Source organism: Triticum aestivum, chromosome 5B (genome assembly GCF_018294505.1).
Source record: "Triticum aestivum cultivar Chinese Spring chromosome 5B, IWGSC CS RefSeq v2.1, whole genome shotgun sequence".
Taxonomy (NCBI): Eukaryota; Viridiplantae; Streptophyta; class Magnoliopsida; order Poales; family Poaceae; genus Triticum; species Triticum aestivum.
Genome location: NC_057807.1, coordinates 401,566,117 through 401,581,683, shown reverse-complemented (window position 1 = coordinate 401,581,683; position 15,567 = coordinate 401,566,117).

Sequence of the window (15,567 nt, the reverse complement as noted above, 5' to 3'; positions counted from 1 at the left end):
TATATTTATTTATGTTTCACACTAATCAAAACGATGTTACCTGTGACACCTAGAAAGGAATGAAGGACAAAAAGGGCCAAGACAAAGAATAGTACTCCCTCTCTCTCAGTTTACAGGACGTGCGCGTACCCCTAGGTCGTTAATTTGACCAACCTAATACAAGTTATATATTACAAAAAATTTACCAAAATAAACTTCAGATGTTCTATTTTCTAAAGATATAATTTTTGTGTTATATAATTTATATTAGGGTGATAAAATTGACAACCTATGTATACGCGTAGGACTTGTAAACTGAGACGGAGGGAGTACTCAGAACCTGATCGGATTTGCATAATCATAGGCTCAACAGCACAAGTTACTTTTGCCTCGCGTACTCGAATGCTCGCTGGGCCGAAGACCAATACGTGTTGCTTCCTCATAGGACAGTGACGTCAGTAATAAGTAGGGCTGTCCAAGACCCTTTCTTCATTTCGTGTGGTACACACACCAGCACATATGATCGGCCTATGGTGGCGTGCCCCACGACCCACGTACCGGCCGATGTCACGTTCCGACCGTGCTCTTTGGAACACGACAACATCTGGAGTTGCTTCAACTTGCAAACCTTCTTTCTTGAACACCCAGGAAAAGGCAGCTTGCACTCTTTGAATAGCAAGGCACAATGCTCGCCGGACATGTAGTTTCTAATTTCAAGCTCAAATGCATCCTTATAAGCAGTGAAATAATAAAAAATCCAAATTTTATTGCAACAAACATTGTTGAATGTTGTATGTATGTGTGAATTTTCACGAAGAAAAAAAATTCCTAATGCTTTGGGCAGGAACAAAATAATTGCTACGTGCGGCTATTTTAAAATCATCTTGGAGCACCGATTTTGTTTTCTTTTCAGTGTATTATATATTTTTCTTCATGAACATATGCACTTATATAGAGCAATGTTTGCTGTGAAAAGAATTTAAGAGTTGTTATATACTTTAATATTTTTCATTTTGCTGCTGCCGCGTGCATTCTAGCTCGGTAGTAGAAGAGTACTTCCGAATGGTCGCCTCCCTATATTCATCAAAAAAAGAAACTGCAAAGCTCAATACATTGTCTTGCGCGTCCAAATCACCGAGCTAAAACAAGTACGTACTGTACACATAAAAAACCGTCCCCAACCATTTTAGTAGGCGGTTGGATTGGGGCCAGATAAATATTCATTCCCCATGTAGGATTACAGTGAGAGCCAGCATTCTTTGCGAACGTTGCGCCTGTCTGTCTAGAAAAATATTCAACCCTACTGCAGAGTAAAAATTTGGTTCGTGTCACTACTTAACTTGAATATTTGAAGACTGACATTAGGATTTCTAAAATTTGACCGAAGCTACTATCGAGTCAGAAGAAATTAGTGTTTTGTCTTCACTTCTTGTTGTCATGTTGCCGCCTCATTTAAGTAATTTCTTCCTCTGTGGAACCCACCACTACTCATGTCAACCCCACCTATGAGCAGACGTGTTTGATAGTAGCATCCACTATGATGATGGAAAGGGACGACCATAATTTTAATTTTATCTATCTGTACGCCACGCCAGCCTGTTCATGCAACCTTGAATACAATTCCGACGACCGTGTCCCATGACAGTCAGACGTGCCCCTTGAGATTCCGACAGACTATAACTACTGCGACGCCCTGGCATTTGGCATAACACTCAACTTCATCATGTTGCTCTCCTCGCGCTCGTCCACCGCTTGTTGTAGCCCTCCCTGGGTACGTCATGGCGTTGCCCGTCCCTAGCTCGCACATTTAAAAAAAAAGGAGGCATCTACCCGGCCTTAAACTGAGGCCCTTAAGTGCGAGAGAGTACAGGGAAACACAAAAGCGTCACAGCGCAAGAGAAGTAGCAGCGCAAGCGGCTGTACGGATAAAGGCCGGCGACCATACACGCGAACATAGCACGAAGGAGCAAAAGCAAACAGCCGCAAGGGGAGAAGCTGGACCACCATCCAGCCGGCAAACGGTGAGGGCTGACGAGGAAGCAGGGGCAACACAACCATCGGAGACCTGTTGGTAGCACGACGAAGCTCAGTGCACTTTGTTCGCACCCTTGACGCGAGCACCGCCACATGTCTTCTGTCTTGGAATCTTGCCAGCAATTTCCACAGCTGCAAGAAAGAGACCAATTTATATAGTAGGTCAGCCGGGTGTCGAATGAATTGTCCCTCTATCAAAGCCTTATTTCTAGTAGTCCAAAGGGACCATGCAATGGTCCCAAAGCCCACCCAAGCCATCCGACGGTCTCTCCCCACCGTGGTATTTGCTAGGCGATAGAAGTCAGAAAAGCCACTCGGGTTCCATGAGCAACTGGTTACCTCTCTAATGGCGCTCCATACAAATCGAGCCATGGAACATCAAAACAGAATATGGTCCCGGTCCTCACTCTCGCCACACCATATGCATTTACCATCCCTAGGCCCCCTACGTTTCTGAACTTGGTCCCCACTCGTAATTCTGTTACGCGCAACTTGCCAAAGGAAAATTTTAATCTTGACCGGAAGACGTGCTTTCCATATCCCGGAAAGGTCACATAGGGGAGCGGCCCTGAAGATCTCCTTATATAGTGATCCGGTAGAAAACTAAGGAGGACGCCTCATCGCCCCACCACACCTAGCTCGCACATCATTAGTGCGACGAGGCACAACACCACACCTCGTCGCCCCTCATTGAGGAGGACGCCTCATCGCCCCCTCCACCGAGGAGGATGTCGTGTCGGACTACGCATACCCCACCATCGTGAAGCTCTCATATGCTATGGAAGTTGCCTTGTGGTGATCTTTGCCTTCGAATAAGCACACCATGAGAGAGGCAATTTGCTTCCTTCCTACCCTTATCTGGCTCATGCCCAGGTGGAGTCTTCATTATTTTTTTATTTCTCTGCCCTGTCGGTGTAAGATTCTGGTTAGCAGTTGGTCTGATAGTTGCACAGTTATTTCTTCTATGGCCCGTCTACTTCCTTCCTACCTGCCCATCTCGTAGCCGCGTGGGGTTGTGGGCGTTTCGCCCTACTCTGCTTGTTCGATGTGAGGGTCATTGTGTGCTTTGTGGGTATTGTCTTGCCGGGTGATGTCTTGCAAGAACGCAGGGCTGTTGTAGCAATTCCATGATAAATGAAGTGTCAAACCCACAAGGGCGAATAAGAAGGCACCACAAACCCCACAACTACGTTGTCACTTATGTAGTTTCGTCCGCACCCAAATCGGAGTTTGAAAATAGCCTACTCTACCTGTTGCTAGCGAAACGAAATAAAAAGGAGTTTTCTAAACTACGAACAAAAAGGTAAAAACAGGAATAAAAATACACTTAAGTTAGTGGAGATGGTGCTTGAGAAGGAAAGTGTTCTTGAGGGTTCCAAAATCATCACTACTAATATGAACAATCGTATCTCCAATCCACTCTTCATGTGCATAAGTGTGAGGTTCCCAATACAGAACATGTTACTCCCCTATAAATTGTAAAGCGCGGAATTGAGGCTTTTATTGTAACCTCTAATTACCTTGACATCTTAACCTCTATAACGATGGTAATATGCTTCACGACCAATCACGATGATAATGCACAAGAGGACAATTGACCACATCAAGTAAATATATAAAGTTCATCCATATCCCCTAGAACTAGTACAACTACTCAAACATGTAAACCAACGACATATAAGTCAAGTTCAAGTTACAAGTCGGCATCGAGCCAGTGAAGGCAGAAGCCATGACGGCGATGGAGATGGCAGCGCCGGCGATGATGGTGGTGATGCCGCCGGCAGTGTTGGAGATGGGGGCCGTGCCGGTGGTGCCAGCGTGATGGAGATGGCACCGGCCCAAAGGCTGGTGCGCGCTGTGGTGGAGCCTCCTCTTCTTTCTCTTTATCTTTTCCCTTCTTCTATGGAGATGGTGGTGGAGCAGCAATGGAGATTGATCTTGGATGTGTTATGGAAGATGATGGCATGATGGGCGTGGCTAGGGTATGGAGAGGTATTTATAGAGCTCTCCCTAGGCATCCTCCATAGATGTAGGTTCTATCCTTTGATCCATGGGTTCAAGATCATCCTAATCCTCTCCCGAACCCTTCCTTATTGGACAGGGATCACATGGCAACAAATGGAGATAAAATCAGTGAAGAAACTTATTCAGAGGGACAACTCACAAACCTATCTAGCCCTAGTACGAGCAGCAGTACGAGCGGCAATGATCGTACCAGATGTCGTCTTTTCCCGTGTTTACTGTAACGACCGCAAGTTCTTCGTACGAACTCAGAATTTGATGCTCTTGAGATCGTTGAAACCGTATGAATGACTATGATGCACCTGAGGTGTTGGATCTTCATTTTCAGCGCCTTGAAAATGTCGAAGTTTTACACTCCCAAATGGCTAATTCTGGTGCTGCTAACCCTCTATGTTAAATCTATCTTTGGCCTTTTCATCGTGCTTTTTCCTAGGTTGCTCCGAAACACATGTAGACATGACAAAACAAAGGAAACAAATAAAAATAAATACAAAATAATATGCAATGCTAACAATGAAAAGAGTTGAAACCAGTAATCATGCATGATAGACATATATTTGGTTTAGTGCGACATGATATATGCAAGAACATGAAACAAACTAGATCTAAAACTGTGTAAAATATAGAGCCACCAACCTCCTCACACTTAAACATTGCTTGTCCTTGAGTAAGAAGGTTCACAACCAAAAGCTCACTATTGCCAACTATACATCTTACACTGAACCAAACCCCGAAAGTATATCCATGTTTATGATGCAAGCATGCAAAAGTTAAGTAGCAATGGAGTGATACATGCTATCCCCTGCTTAGTTCCATTGCCATGGAGGTCGAGAAAGAGGAAAATACTCCTGTGCAGACCAAATTCCTATTACCAAAGGTTTGGAGAGAAGGTCAAAATTATGTTAGGAATGAAGCAATGTCTATAATAGATAAAACAAATTATGTATTAGTAATCGCTTCAAAAACACCAAACCAAGGCACAAATTATGTTAGTTAACCGCTCAACTACCTATGCAGCGCAGAGCGCAAGCCTATGCTTCGCACATAAAACAAAAATAAAATAATGACTGGGTTTTGAGAACTCATATACAAAGAAAGTCTTGCATCAACACAGTTGGCAATTAGGCAATTGACCGAGCCAAATGCGATCAAAACGGCAGGCATTACCGTTCCTAGCTAGTGGTTGAATCTTGAAAAACTTTTGGTATTTCTCTTATTAAATAGATACTTTTGTACCAAAAAGAGATATTTGGAAAAAATCATGAGCAAACTATGAGGCAACTGTAGTTCAAACTTGACCCACTTCCAACTGAATCGGCAGAAATTTGTCTTTTTACGAGAGGTGAATCAAAACTTTTGACACCCAACCATTTGGTCAATTATACATTAAATATGGCCTAGTATTTTAGAAAATTGATATGGTCCAATTTTGCAACAAATATATGGTAGGTCCTTCACAAGAAACTCATTTTGGGCACTCGAAAAATGGAAAATGATTTTTTCGTCCAAAGAAAATGAAAAATTCCTTAAGCAACATTGTTTCTCATTTCAAGATGCAAACTTGTGCACAATATGATATCATTTTTTTGAATTTTTCATGTGAAAAAGTAGAAGAATAACAAAACGAAAAACACTATTGCATGTGTGCTTTATTCTCATTGGTGGAATTACTCGTGACACAGATTGAAGACATGGCGCCCATCCATCCATCCATCCATCCATCTCTCCATCCCACATCCATCCATCCATCTATCTACAGAAAAGAAGAAAAAAGAAAATGAAAAAAAGATCCCACCCACCCCTCGCTCGCTCTCTCCCTCATGAACCCCCATTGTCTTGCGACATCTCCCTCCCCCTGAACCTCTCTCCCTCGCCGCCACCCACCACCCACATCGGCCAGTTCCGTCGAGCTTCAGCGGCGTTTAGCACGCCCCGGGATCCCCTATGTCCGCACCACCTTCCCCTTCGACTAGAATCGGCGCTCAAGCCGTCCACCAGCCCCGTGGCTAGCTAGGGTTTCCATCGCCAACCCATACCTGGCCGGGATCCGCCACATCCGGCAACGTCGAGGCCAGCGGACACTGGATTCGGCACCGGCATGGCCCAGGTTGGTCCCTCTCCTTCTTATTTTCCCCACCCTCTTCTTCCCACCTCACCTATTCTTTCCTGTGATTTCCTTTGATGCAGATCCATGGCGTGAACAGAAGAGGAGAAGGACATGCACGGACGGAGGAACACCGTCTTCATCCCTGCTCTGACACCAAAGGTGATTTCATCAAAAATATGGAGGCGTTCAGGAAGCAGGCAGGCAAGTTCAAGGAGTAGGTCGCCAAACAGCAGCAGGTAAGCACCATCCGAGATCTGATGATTTCTGCCTCGCGGCATAGTCGTTGGTCAAGGGGCGAGATTTTGCCTTGGCATGATTTGATGAGTTGTGCGTGTGGGAGCCGCCAATGAATGAGCGAGATTGCCTGCGACCCTTGGATCTGCTATTGAAATTGCTATGATATTCTCAGGGTTTAATTCCCTAAGCTGCTACTAACTTAGAATATAGAATTTTAAATTGCTACTGATTTAGACTACAAACTGTTCAATCTATGCTAAACTATTGCCTTCATTAGGTAGAGGACGCTCAATATCATCCCTGTCGTGTTGCCTTGCTTAACTGCGTCGGTTTCTAGGTGTATATCTATGGATGCACTAAATAGCTACTATATACTGTTTAATATTTTTTGTGACTTTGCCATGGAAAGTTAGCATAGAATTTTTTTGGTTTACTACAATGCACAAATGTACACATTGCCTCAAGGGTGCATATTTTACTGTACCAGAACAACTGTATGCTTCCCTCATTGATGCTACTACAAATATTACATTTGAGTACACGGATGCGGGAGAGGTCGTGCCCGAGGAGACCGAGCTCACCATGCTGCTCCTTTTAATGCCAACAAGGGAAGGGCCTACGAGGAGAACAGGGTCCCTGCACCAACAAATTAGGTTTCCTTGGCAGCTCGGTAATTCTCAAACAGCTCCCTAATTTTCCTTGGTCTCGTAGGTAACTGATTTTTACTATGCAACTTTATTCTTGTAGACACGTGTTGGGCCTCCAAGCACAGAGTTTTGTAGGACAGTAGCAATTTTCCCTCAAGTGGATGTCCTAAGGCTTATCAATCCGTGGGAGGCGTAGGATGAAGATAGTCTCTCTCAAGCAACTCTGCAATCAAATACAAGAAATCTCTTGTGTCCCCAACACATCCAATACAATAGCAAATTGTATAGGTGCACTAGTTCGGCGAGGAGATGGTGATAGAAGTGTAGTATGGATAGTAGATATGAGTTTTTGTAGTGCGAACAATAAAAAATAGCAAGGTAGTAAATGATAAAACGGGCACAAAAATGGTATTGCAATGCTTGATAATGAGGCCTAGGGTGCATACTTTCACTAGTGAAATCTCTCAACAATGCTAACATAGTTGGATCATATAACCATCCCTCAAAGTGCGATGAAGAATCACTCCAAAGTTCCTATCTAGGGGAGAACATAGGACATAATTATTTGTAGGGTACGAAACCACCTCGAAGCTATTCTTTCCATTCGATCTATTCAAGAGTTCGTACTAAAATAACAAAAAGCTATTCTTTCCGTTCGATCTATCCTAGAGTTCGTACTAAAATAACACCAAAGCAAATTCAGATTTATAATATTCAATCCAACATAAAGAACTCCAAAGAGTGCCCCAAGATTTCTATCGGAGAAACAAAGACAAGAACGTGTATCAACCCCTACGCATAGATTACCCCAATGTCACCTCGGGAATTCGTGAGTTGAGTGCCAAAACATATATCAAGTGGATCAATATGACACCCCATTGTCACCACGAGTATTCGATTTCAAGACATATATCAAGTGTTCTCAAATCCATAAAAGTATTCAATCCGATAACAACGAAATCTTAAAGGGAAAAACTCAGTTCCTCACAACAAGATGGAGAGGGGAAAACACCATATGATCTGACTATATTAACAAAGCCCACGATACATCAAGATCGTGACATCTCAAGAACACGAAAGAGAGAGATTAAACACATAGCTACTTGTACAAACCCTCATCCCCGAGGATGGACTACTCCATCCTCATAGTGGTGGCCGCCGGGATGATGAAGATGGCCACCGATGACGATTCCCCCCTCCGGCAGGGTGCCGGAACAGGGTCTAGATTGGATCTCATGGATACAGAGGCCTTACAGCAGCGGAACTTCTGATCTAGGGCTACCCCGAAGGGTTTTGGAATATTTGGGAATTTATAGGGCGAAGAGGGGGTTCAGGGGCACCTGAGGTGGGCAGCACCCACCAGGGCACGCCTGGGCCTCCTGGCGCGCCCTGGTGGGTGCTTCTCCCCTTGCACAGCCCCCCCAGGTGCTTCCTTGGCCCACTGGCTTTCTTCTGGCCCAAAAAAATCCTCCAGGAGGTTTGTTGCATTTGGACTCCATTTGATATTGATTTCCTGTGATGTAAAAAGCAAGCAAAAAACAACAACTGGCACTGGGCACTAGATCAATAGGTTAGTCTCAAAAAATGATATGAAGTTGCTATAAAATGATTGTAAAACATCCAAGAATGATAATATAACGACATGAATACTTCATAAATTATAGATACGTTGGAGACGTATCAGCATCCCCAAGCTTAATTCCTACCCGTCCTCGAGTAGGTAAATGATAAAAGAAATGATTTATGAAGTGTGAATGCTAGCAAAGTGCATAAGTTTGATCAATGATCATTTCAATCACTTTTTCTAGCATCATAACATCAATTCTTTCTTATAAAACTTCTCATGTTATAGTAGCAACCAATTCACATGTTAAGGTCCAAACAATGAATTCTCTTGAAACTCAACGACCTATGTTTTCAGTCACCAAGCAATTGCAATTCAACTTATTCAACAGAGTCTAAGTAAGACCTCCACATACTCAACCATAATATAGTCTTCTATGATTGCTAACACTCAATGCATACACATGAGCAAAACATTTCAACCGGACACATAGAAAGATAGGGGCTTATAATTTGCCTCCCAACATATTCACCTTTGGGTGATGTCAACAATAATAACTCATGCTACCCATATTCAACTGGATATATGTGCCTAGATCTTTCCTCACCACATGATGCTTGCCAAAGGAGAAAAATAAAAAGGAATAGAGAGAAAAACTTTGACTCTTTGCATAAAAGTAAAAACATAAAAGTAAAAGATAGTCCCTTCGCAGAGGGAAGCAGAGGTTGCCATGCACTTATTTGTTTGTATGCTCAACCCCTTAGTGCAAAAGAACGTCATGTTATATTTCCCCTTATGATAGCAACCTTTATTATGCACTTTAACATCACAAGTTCGTACGACGATCAATTTTCTCTTACACTAAATGATCTAACACTTTTAGAAGCAATTTTTATTTCCTTATTGCACCGATGACAACTTACTTGAAGGATCTTGCTCAATCCATAGGTAGGTATGGTGGACTCTCAAAAATAAGATTTGGGCTTAAGGGTTTTTGGATGCACAAGTAGTATCTCTACTTGGTGCGGAATTTTTGGCTAGCAAAGATAGGGGCCAAGCACCACATGTTGAAGGATCCATGACAATGTAACTTCTATGTGAATATGAACAAACATAAATCATTACGTTGTCTTCCTTGTCCAACGTCAACAATTTTGGCATATAACATTTTGATGGGGGCTCACAATCATAAAAGATTTTGAGGATAGTGTATTTGCATGTGAAAGTTTTCTTCCCTATACTAATTATTCATAAATTGCTTGTATGATCAATATTGTGATTGTTGCTACGTCTTGAGCTTGCGTTGGTTTTCCTTGAAGAGGAAAGGATGATGCAGCAATAGTAGGGTAAGTATTTCCCTCAGTTTTTGAGAACCAAGGTATCAATCCAGTAGGAGGCTCCTCAAAAGTCCCACACACCTACACAAACAAACAAGAACTCGCAACCAACGCAATAAATGGGTTGTCAATCGCTTCACGGCCACTTGCGAAAGTGAGATCTGATAGAGATAATATGATAAGATAAATATATTTTTGGTATTTTATAATATAGATTGGAAAATTAAAGATGCAAATAAAAGTAGATAGCAAACTTATATGATAAGAGATAGACCCGGGGGCCATTGGTTTTGAAGGAAATATGCCCTAGAGGCAATAATAAAGTTATTATTTATTTCCTTATTTCATGATAAATGTTTATTATTCATGCTAGAATTGTATTAACCGGAAACATAATACATGTGTGAATACATAAACAAACTGAGTGTCACTAGTATGCCTCTACTTGACTAGCTCATTAATCAAAGATGGTTATGTTTCCTAGCCATGGACAAAGATTTGTCATTTGATTAACGAGATCACATCATTAGGAGAATGATGTGATTGACTTGACCCATTCCGTTAGCATAGCACCCGATCGTTTAGTATATTGCTATTGCTTTCTTCATGACTTATACATGTTCCTATGACTATAAGATTATGCAACTCTCATTTACCGGAGGAACACTTTGTGTGCTACCAAACTTCACAACGTAACTGGGTGATTATAAAGGTGCTCTACAGGTGTCTCCAAAAGTACTTGTTGGGTTGGCGTATTTCGAGATTAGGGTTTGTTACTCTGATTGTCGGAGAGGTATCTCTGGGCCCTCTCGGTAATGCACATCACTTAAGCCTTGCAAGCATTGCAACTAATGAGTTAGTTGCGAGATGATGTATTACGGAACGAGTAAAGAGACTTGCCGATAACGAGATTGAACTAGGTATTGAGATACCGACGATCGAATCTCGAGCAAGTAACATACCGATGACAAAGGGAACAACATATGTTGTTATGCGGTCTGACCGATAAAGATCTTTGTAGAATATGTGGGAACCAATATGAGCATCCAGGTTCCGCTATTGGTTATTGACCGTAGACGTGTCTCGGTCATGTCTACATTGTTCTCGAACCCATAGGCTCCGCACGCTTAAGGTTTCAATGACAGTTAAATTATGAGTTTATGAGTTTTGATGTACCGAAGGAGTTCGGAGTCCTGGATGAGGGAAGGGACATGATGAGGAGTCTCGAAATGGCCGAGACGTAAAGATCGATATATTGGACGACTATATGCGAAGTTCGGAAAGGTTCCGAGTGATTCGGGTATTTTTCGGAGTACCGGAGAGTTACGGGAATTCGCCGGGGAGTATATGGGCCTTATTGGGCTTTAGGGAAAGAGAGAGGAGAGGCTGGGCGCCCCCCCAAGGCCTAGTTCGAATTGGACTAGGGGGAGGGACTGTGCCCCCTCCTTCCTTCTCTTCTCTTCCCCCTTTCCTTGAGTCCTACTCCTACTACTTGGAAGGGGGGGGGGGGGAATCTTACTCCCGGTGGGAGTAGGACTCCCCATGGTGCGCCCCCTCCTAGGCCGGCCGCCCCCTCCCCCTTGCTCCTTTATATACGGGGGCAGGGGGGCACCTCTAGACAGAACAATAATTGATCCCTTGGATCTCTTAGCCATGTGCGGTGCTCCCCTCCACCATAGTCCACCTCGATAATATCGTAGCGGTGCTTAGGCGAAGCCGTGCGATGGTAGAACATCAAGATCGTCACCATGCCATCATGCTGACGGAACTCTCCCTCGACACTCGGCTGGATCGGAGTTCGAGGGACGTCATCGAGCTAAACGTGTGCTGGAACTCGGAGGTGTCGTAGTTTCGGTGCTTGATCGGTCGGGCCGTGAAGACGTATGACTACATCAACCACGTTGTTCTAACGCTTCTGATTTCGGTCTACGAGGGTACGTAGACAATACTCTCCCCTCTCGTTGCTATGCATCACCATGATCTTGCGTGTGCGTTGGATTTTTTTTGAAATTACTATGTTCCCCAACAGTGGTATCAGAGCATAGGTTTTATGCGTAGATGTTATCTGCACGAGTAGAACACAAGTGAGTTGTGGGCGATACAAGTCATACTGTTTACCAACATGTCATACTTTGGTTCGGCGGTATTGTTGGATGAAGCGGCCCGGACCGACATTACGCGTACGCTTACGCGAGACTGGTTCTACCGACGTGCTTTGCACACAGGTGGCTGCCGGGTGTCAGTTTCTCCAACTTTAGTTGAACCGAGTGTGGCTACGCCCGGTCCTTGCGAAGGTTAAAACAGCACCAACTTGATAAACTATCGTTGTGGTTTTGATGCGTAGGTAAGAACGATTCTTGCTAAGCCCGTAGCAGCCACGTAAAACTTGCAACAGCAAAGTAGAGGACGTCTAACTTGTTTTTGCAGGGCATGTTGTGATGTGATATGGTCAAGACGTGATGCTATATTTTATTGTATGAGATGATCATGTTTTGTAACCGAAGTTATCGGCAACTGGCAGGAGCCATATGGTTGTCACTTTATTGTATGAAATGCAAACGCCCTGTAATTGCTTTACTTTATCACTAAGCAGTAGCAATAGTCGTAGAAGCAATAGACGGCGTAAACGACAACGATGCTAGGATGGAGATCAAGGTGTCGCGCCGGTGACGATGGTGATCATGGAGGTGCTTCGGAGATGGAGATCACAAGCACAAGATGATGATGGCCATATCATATCACTTATATTGATTGCATGTGATGTTTATCTTTTATGCATCTTATCTTGCTTTGATTGACGGTAGCATTATAAGCTGATCTCTCACTAAATTTCAAGATAAAAGTGTTCTTCCTGAGTATGCACCGTTGCCAAAGTTCGTCGTGCCCAGACACCACATGATGATCGGGTGTGATAAGATCTACGTCCATCTATAACGGGTGCAAGCTAGTTTTGCACATGCGGAATACTCAGGTTAAACTTGATGAGCCTACCATATGCAGATATGGCCTCGGAACACTGAGACCGAAAGGTCGAGCATGAATCATATAGTAGATATGATCAACATAGTGATGTTCACCATTGAAAACTACTCCATTTCACGTGATGATCGGTTATTGTTTAGTTGATTTGGATTACGTGATCACTTAGAGGATTAGAGAGATGTCTTTCTAAGTGGGAGTTCTTAAGTAATATGATTAATTGAACTTTAGTTTATCATGAACTTAGTCCTGGTAGTATTTTGCAAATTATGTTGTAGATCAATAGCTTGCGTTGTTGCTTTCATATGTTTATTTTGATATGTTCCTAGAGAAAATTGTCTTGAAAAATGTTAGTAGCAATGATGCGGATTGGATCCGTGATCTAAGGTTTATCCTCATTGCTGCACACAAGAATTATGTCCTTGATGCACCGCTAGGTGACAGACCTATTGCAGGAGCAGATGTAGCCGTTATGAACGTTCGGTTAGCTCAGTATTATGACTAGTTGATAGTTTAGTGCACCATGCTTAACGGCTTAGAATCGGGACTTCAAAGACGTTTTGAACGTCATGGACCATATGAGATGTTCCAGGAGTTGAAGATAATATTTCCAGCAAATACCTGAGTTGAGAGATATGAAGTCTCCAACAAGTTCTATAGCTAAAAGATGGAGGAGAATAGCTCAACTAGTGAGCATGTGCTCAGATTGTCTGGGTACTACAATCGCTTGAATCAAGCGGGAGTTAATCTTCCAGATAAGATAGTGATTGACAGAGTTCTCTAGTCACCATCACCAAGTTAGTAGAACTTTGTGATGAACTATAGTATGCAAGGGATGACGAAAACGATTCCCGAGCTCTTCGTGATGTTGAAATCAACGAACGTAGAAATCAAGAAAGAGCATCAAGTGTTGATGGTTGACAAGATCACTAGTTTCAATAAAACGGCAAAGGGAAAGAAAGGGGAACTTCAAGTAGAATGACAAGCAAGTTGTCACTCCCACGAAGAAGCACAAAGCTGAACCAAAGCCTGAAACTGAGTGCTTACACTGCAAAGGAAATGGTCGCTGGAAGCGGAAATGCCCTGAATATTTGGTGGATAAGAAGGATGGCAAAGTGAACAAGGGTATATTTGATATACATGTTATTGATGTGTGCCTTACTAGTGTTTATAGTAGCCCCTGAGTATTTGATACTTGTTCAGTTGCTAAGATTAGTAACTCGAAACAGGAGTTACATAATAAAGAGAGACTAGTTGAGGGGAAGTGACGATGAGGGTTGGAAGTAGTTCCAAGATTGATATGATCATCATCGCACACTCCTTATACTTTTGGGATTAGTGTTGAACCTAAATAAGTGTTATTTGGTGTTTGCGTTGAGCATGAATGTGATTTGATCATGTTTATTGCAATACGGTTATTCATGTAAGTTAGAGAATAATTGTTGTTCTGTTTACATTAATAAAACCTTCTATGGTCATACACCCAATGAAAATGGTTTGTTGGATCTCGATCGTGTGATACACATATTCATAATATTGAAGCCAAAAGATGTAAAGTTAATAATGATAGTGCAACTTATTTGTGGCACTGCCGTTTAAGTCATATTGGTGTAAAGCGCATGAAGAAACTCCATGCTGATGGGCTTTTGGAATCACTTGATTTTGAATCACTTGATGCGTGCGAACCATGCGTCATGGGCAAGATGACCAAGACTCCATTCTCCGGAACAATGGAGCGAGCAACAGATTTGTTGGAAATAATACATACTGATGTATGCGATCCAATGAGTGTTGATGCTCGTGGCAAGTATCGTTATTTTCTAACCTTCACAGATGATTTGAGCAGATATGGGTATATCTACTTGATGAAACATAAGTCTGAAATAGTTGAAAGGTTCAAAGAATTTCAGAGTGAAGTGGAAAATCATCATAACAAGAAAATAAAGTTTCTACAATCTGATCGTGGAGACGAATATTTGAGTTATGAGTTTGGCCTTCATATAAAACAATGTGGAATAGTTTCACAGCTCACGCCACATGGAACACCACAACATTATGGTGTGTCCGAACATCATAACTGCACTTTATTGGATATGCTGCGATCTATGATGTATCTTACCGATTTACCACTATCGTTTTGGGGTTATGCATTAGAGACAGTTGCATTCACTTTAAATAGGGCACCATCAAAATCCGTTTGAGACGACGCCTTATGAACTGTGGTTTGGCAAGAAACCAAAGTTGTTGTTTCTTAAAGTTTGGGAGTGCGATGCTTATGTGAAAAAGTTTCAACCTGATAAGCTCGAACCCAAATCGGAGAAGTGCGTCTTCATAGAATACCCAAAGGAAACTGTTGGGTACACCTTCTATCACAGATCCGAAAGCAAAATCTTTGTTGCTAAGAATGGATCCTTTCTAGAGAAGGAGTTTCTCTCGAAAGAAGTGAGTGGGAGAAAAGTAGAACTTGATAAGGTAATAGTACCTTCTCCTAAATTGGAAAATAGTTCATCGCTGAAATCAGTTCCAGTGATTCCTACACCAATTAGTGAGGAAGCTAATGATGATGATCATGAAACTTTAGATCAAGTTATTACAGAACCTCGTAGGTCTTCCAGAGTACAGTCCGCACCAGAGTGGTACAGTAATCCTGTTCTGGAAGTC